Source organism: Peromyscus maniculatus, chromosome X, assembly GCF_049852395.1.
Source record: "Peromyscus maniculatus bairdii isolate BWxNUB_F1_BW_parent chromosome X, HU_Pman_BW_mat_3.1, whole genome shotgun sequence".
Lineage (NCBI taxonomy): Eukaryota > Metazoa > Chordata > Mammalia > Rodentia > Cricetidae > Peromyscus > Peromyscus maniculatus.
The window spans coordinates 89,213,607-89,219,606 of NC_134875.1; the positions used below are offsets into that span (position 1 = coordinate 89,213,607).

At 39.7% G+C, this 6,000-nt stretch overlaps 1 protein-coding gene across 5 annotated transcripts in view; it reads right to left on the minus strand.

Annotated features, from left to right (window-relative positions):
• Heph (hephaestin) overlaps nucleotides 1-1,350 on the minus strand; it is an 83,643-nt gene extending 82,293 nt beyond the window's left edge. For 4 of the 5 annotated variants that reach the window (XM_042269130.2, XM_015999681.3, XM_015999680.3 and 1 more), the window contains exon 1: nucleotides 175-411. The gene's annotated coding sequence lies outside the window, so the exon portion shown is untranslated. Of the gene's footprint in view, nucleotides 1-174; nucleotides 412-1,132 lie in introns of those variants that run through there. The other variant, XM_076562765.1, reaches the window with a different exon arrangement.
• Between the last annotated feature and the right edge of the window lie 4,650 nt (nucleotides 1,351-6,000).

Sequence of the window (6,000 nt, forward strand, 5' to 3'; positions counted from 1 at the left end):
AAGGAAAGCAGTCTATTGTCTCCTGTTACTTCCCTGTGCACCTAACCAAACTTCCTCCAACTCGCAGTCCACCTACTTTCTTTGCCAGTGGCCCTGGACTCTTCTAAAGGCAACTGCACAAGCATTCTGCCTAGGAAGGCAAGTGAGGTGGTTTCAAAAGAGAAAGAAGCTTACCTTTGTTAGGGAAACCCTTTCTTCCTTCCAAATTCATGTCAGCGGCCCATCAGTGCTGAACTGCAGACCCCAGCCTGAGCCTGCCAGCCCTGTTTACTTAGTAAACACGGTTACAAAGCTCTTCCCATGAATTAAATCTAGGGCTCCTGTCTGGCGAGGATTACTGGGGTGAGTGAAAGGGGGAGGGGACAGTGCTGGGTGCCCTCTTTTCCACAAACTAAACTACTGGAATGTCCTGTTCCCGCCGGTTTGGTACAAAACCCGGGGTGGTGCTTTGACAACATCCGGGTGTTTTCCAAATCCTGGTGAGGATCTCCGGAGGAATTACAAGGAGGTGGGCTGTTATATAGCTTGCTAGTTGGCTTTGCTGGGCTGAGATCAAAATGCATCTTCAGTGTGGCCAGCCAAAGCCCGCAGGCAGATTCCAACTGCCTGGGTTAAGAAATAGGAAGACAAGGGATATAACTCAGTAGAAAGGCTGATAAAGATGGTGACAATAGTAATACCACAATGATCTCTTAAAAATTAAACTGTAGTCTGGATTTTTTTTATTTTTTAGCCAAACATCATTTCTGTCCCTTCTGCAAAGAAAAAGCAGTGAAAAGTCATTGGACTAAATAGAACCTACGTCCTAGCTCTTCGGGCTTTGGCAATAATTAGCTGAGTGAATTTGACCTAGGCCCTTGCTTCACTGGGCCCCTTTCCGTTTGTATGATAAGAGCCTTTAAGTAGATATGAACCCATTTATCTCCGTAAAATCACAAATCTATGATTCTATGAAGGTGCATAATAAGAGCAGTTGAGAAAGAAATGTAAAGAAAGAATGAGTGAAAAGTGAGTCATGAAGATGCAGCTGAATACCCTGTGTCTTGTTGGGAGCGGCTATTTCTACCCACCAGACTCCCCAGACCCAGGAAGAGTATAGGTAAGAGAGCAGTCTACACCCTGGTGTCCTTACTTTGTGATGAGGAGATCTCCCCTGGGAGCACAGTGTCTTCTTCACTCGGACTGTATATGTTTCCTTTCCCCGAACCAGAAGCACTTGGAGTAGGAGCCACGAAAGCGGACTGTCATAAGACTGAAAGTCCCACTGAGCTGGTAGGGCAAAGTCTGAATCATAAACACCTAGAGCTTTTAAGGCTACTCAGCTACTGAGGAGCTGCCCTACAAATTGCAGCCTAGGCCAAAGGAAGTGGAAGTTCGAGGAAAGAAAAGGGAGGAGCCACCAGACTCAGCTACCTCAGAAACACGCAATGGTCAACAGCAGCTGGATTGGTTTAGAAGCAGCACGTCGGATTACCTGCCTGACATACATGTGGACCTTGAAGCTAGAGGGGGAAGGTGGGGACCAAACCCATTAACCTGGGATCCAAGTCCAGGCTCCAAGGCATTTATGACAGGGAAGGGAGGGGAGGGGATAAGGGCTGTGCTCTGACTCATGAAACACAAGAAGCGGTCATTATAGATGCTCTTGAGTCAACACAGTCAAGACTACAGAAGGCAAGTGAGGCAAGATTTCCGGGCTTGCATTCTTTAGTCACAGATTTCACTGAGAGTCTAAGAGGTGAACACCTCTCAAACAAATCCTGCATGTCTCTAGTGCTTTCTCTTGGGAGTAATTTGAAACATATTTTTAAGCAGCTGCCTGTAGACCACAGGTTGGTAAGCTTTAAAGTAAAGTGTTACTCAGTATATATTTTATTTTTCTAGAGTAGATAGTTTCTATGTGCCACAACTTTTCAAACTACATCTCATATGATCTATTTACATTTCTTTTTTCTTTTTCTTTTTCTTTTTCTTTTCTTTTCTTTTTTTATTTTTCAAGACAGGGTTTCCCTGTGTAGCTTTGCACCTTTCCTGGATCTCTCTCTATAGACCAGGCTGGCCTCAAACTCACAAAGATCCGCCTGGCTCTGCCTCCCAAGTGCTGGAATTAAAGGCATGCGCCACCACCGCCCAGCAATCTATCTACATTTCAACGGTAAAAAATTATAAAACAAAAGCAACAGAGAAAATTTGGACTATGAGGTATGGAACTTTATCATTTTCTTCTTTCTTTCTTTTATTTTCTTTCTTTGTTTTTTGATATATGAACATAAACATTTGAACTATATAGTGCAAGGAGTATGGAATCTGTGTCTAGTGTCCTTGACTGAAATCACAGTTGTGCCATTTCTAGATAATGCAAACTTGGAAAAGTATTTTAATCTTTCCAAATATAAGTTTTACCCTTTGTTAAATAGTGTTTTGTAGGACTATTATAAGTAGTGAAATAAAATTATATACGTGAACATGGTGACTAGCACATGTAAAATGCTGTGGATGACTGATTGATAAATAAAGTGCTGATTGGCCAATAGCCAGGCAGGAAGTATAGACAGGACAAGGAGAGAGGATAATTCTGGGAAGTGGAAGACTGGTGCAGAGAGACACTGCCAGTCCACCATCCAGGGAGCAGCATATAACAGGCACACAGGTAAAGCCACAAAATATGTGGCAACATCTAGATTAACAGAAATGGACTGAGTTTAAGTGTAAGAGCTAGTCAGTGGTAGGCCTCAGGTAATGGCCAAGCAGTTTTAAATAATATTAGCCTGTGTGTGTTTATTTGGGTCTGAGTGGCTGCGGAAACACAAGGACACAGGAGCTGGGTGGACACAGGAAAATTTCAACTACAAATGGCATTAGAACATTAGGCAAGAATTTCCACCTAAAACCTGAGAAATCTTTTTAAAAAAATTCTAAAATGGAGCTAAAACAGCTTCCTAGTTGTGTCTCATGCCAGCAGCGAGACGCCGCAACATGCAGGCTTGAGGTACTCTATGGCAGGTTCATGGTGTGCAGGCTTGACCTGCATGCAACGTGACAGATTCCAAGCCACGAATTATGCTGCGTGGTGGATTTAGCCTTTGCTAGTACAAAAAAAAAAAAAAAGAGGTTTCTGGGCTACACACTGCTTTAATAGAAGCATAGACCCACTGCCTCCCAGAGTCAGTGGACAGCATAGCTCTCAGCACTGGCAGTAAATTACCTCCACCATGTTGAAAATCTAAGACTTCTGCTTTAGTACTAGCTGCTGCAGTTTAAAACAATAGGTTCACAATATGACAGATTTAGATGGAATAGTTTACAATGTGTGTAAAAAGTGTACATAGGCTTGAAAGAAAGAAAAAAAGAAATATATGTAGTTATATAAATAAATAGTTTTTAAAAAATAAAGTCTTTATAAAAACAGTAAAGTTATTATAAAAAAAATAAGCCAAGTAAAGATGGATATTACACAGAGAATCTGGACTGTGTTGTCTTTGATATTTTTAACTGTAGAGAGACATTTGATTGTAAAGGCAGTTGAGTTAAAAGAATATGTATATTTTAAAGGTATTTTGACTTCAAAATTTAGATCTAAGGATAAGTTGCTTTAGAAAGGAGGCTCTGTTTTTGTTTCCACAGAAAGCAAGAGGCTATGGATTTGTTCCAGATTAAGATACATCAGGTTTGACCAGCCAAGACCCCCTGAAAGGTCTCCAATGACACCAGGGCCCAGATGATCCAACATCCAGAATGATTTCAAGGCAACTGGCTCAGACAATACAGCCTCACAGACTATCCCATAAGCCTAAAAATTTTTTTTGTGTCCCCATAAGATACAGCACCCTTATTCAGCAGGAAGTAGTATGAGAAGCTACGCCCAAATTCCCAAATATACCAAGCTGGCTTTGGAGATGGAATTGGCTTACTCCTTCTCTGAACCCAAGCATATTGCTAAAAGAAAAGGTGAGAGATTTTTTTCTAGGTCCCTGACATATCTAGTCTAAGATTTTTGGCCACACAGGCACTGTCATTTGATGGAATGGTTCTTAAATCCAATCAGATAGCAGTTCATTACTCCCACAAGTTTTATGCCACTATTGCACCAGCACATTCTGCAGGGGAAGTCACCTTTGTAGATCAAAGAGTTTTTAGCTGGATTGGTATTTTTCTCTCTCCTTTGATAGCATGCACAATACTTTCCAGTGCTGTGATCACAAGTCAGCAGAGGTGAAGGTTCTAGTTATGCATCAACTTGATTCTCCATATTCAATGAATTACATAGGTGTTGTCTTTAGCTAGGGGGACTTACCATTAGTTTGTGGAGAAAAACCAATAATTTGATGGTAGCTATTCTGGCTGGGGTCAGGTAGAATCTCAAAAGAGTTTTAATTCTCAGTTTTTTAACAGCTGAGGATGCTGAAACCTTTTTTTCAAAAATTTATTTGCCATTTGCACTTCTTTTGAGAACTGTTTGTTTGGCTCATTACCAAATGTATTGATTGGATTTTTATCTTAAATTTAAGTAGTTCTTTATATGTATTCTAGGTACTAATCCTTTCTCTAATGTATGGGTAGCAAAGGCTTTTTTTCTGTTTGGTAGGCTGCCTCCTCGCTCTGGTAATTATTTCATTTTGTATGCATAAGCTTTTTTTAACTCATGTTTTCCTCTAGGTGTTTCAATGTTTCAAGTGTTACATTAAAGTCTTTAGTGCATTTTGAATTGATGTCAAGGATGAATATATATACATACATATATATATATATATATATATATATATATATATATATCCAAGCATCATCTGTACTTTCTTTTATTATCATCCTAGTCTTTGTATCAAGGTCCACATCAATGATAACAGGTTTCTTTTTAAAGCTTAGCATTAAATATTAAATATCTTGCCCGTTTTAATTTTACATTACTCTGGCAAGAAAAAAAAAACAGTTCTTAAAATTAAGTTTCTTGAAACCTGGACACACTTCCCTGATTAGCTGAGCTACATCAAAGTAGATTTAGGCCCTAGGAATAAGGGACAAGGTTATAATTGTTTTTGAAAAGTATACCAAAACCAGATGGCCTGTTATCAGCCAAGTTACAAAATAAGGATATAAGAATGGGGTAAGTGAGGGATATTTTCCTCAAGCAAAAATAAAGCCAGGTGGTGGTGGTCCACGCCTTTAATCCCAGCACTTTGGAGGCAGAGGCAGACAGATCTCTATGAGTTCAAGGCCAACCTGGTCTACAGAGTGATTTCAAAGACAGCCAAGGGTACACAGAGAAACTCTGTCCCAATAAAAAGGAAAAAAAAATACATAATTGCTGAAGACTTCTAGTTCACATATTTTTCCCCAAATGGCTGGAGGAATAGGTGAAATCTCAACATGAGCTTCCAAGTCCTATCTTTGAAGGATCTTGCTGGGATGACTGCTAAAGAGGGTGGCTCCTCAGCCAGGGAATGAAAACGAAAAGTTTATTGCTTTATTTCCATTTCCAAAGGCTGTGACAGTGAACTGAAACTTCACTTGTGTGGACTTTTCTAAGAGGTTTCTTCTAGAAACAGACAACTCAGACTCTTCCCCTTGCTAAAGCAAAGAAGTTATTTTTCAAAGCACTTAGGAAGTTCCTCTGCCCAGGTGGAAAATCTCAGAAAAAGGAAGTCTTCTATACTGCCACCTTCTTGGCAAAGATGGAATTGCTAAAGGTTGGAGACCCCATAGAAGTGGGTAAGAGCTGCTGTTTGGTAACAGCGTGTGGAAAATCTGATGAAACTGGAAATGTATATCAAATTGTCCAGGAAAGAAGCTTTCTATATTATAGAAAGCATTCAGGGAAAAACCAAATCAGAATTAACCAGGAGAGAGTAAGTAAGGACGTGGGAAGAAATTTACTATAAAGAATGCCAATATAGAAATAATATTTCTTTTATAAAAATATTTTCAAATAAAAAATTTAAAATAACAATAAATCAAACTTAAGACCTGAGAGTTTATGACCTTCAGTATGGCCTTACTTTTCTT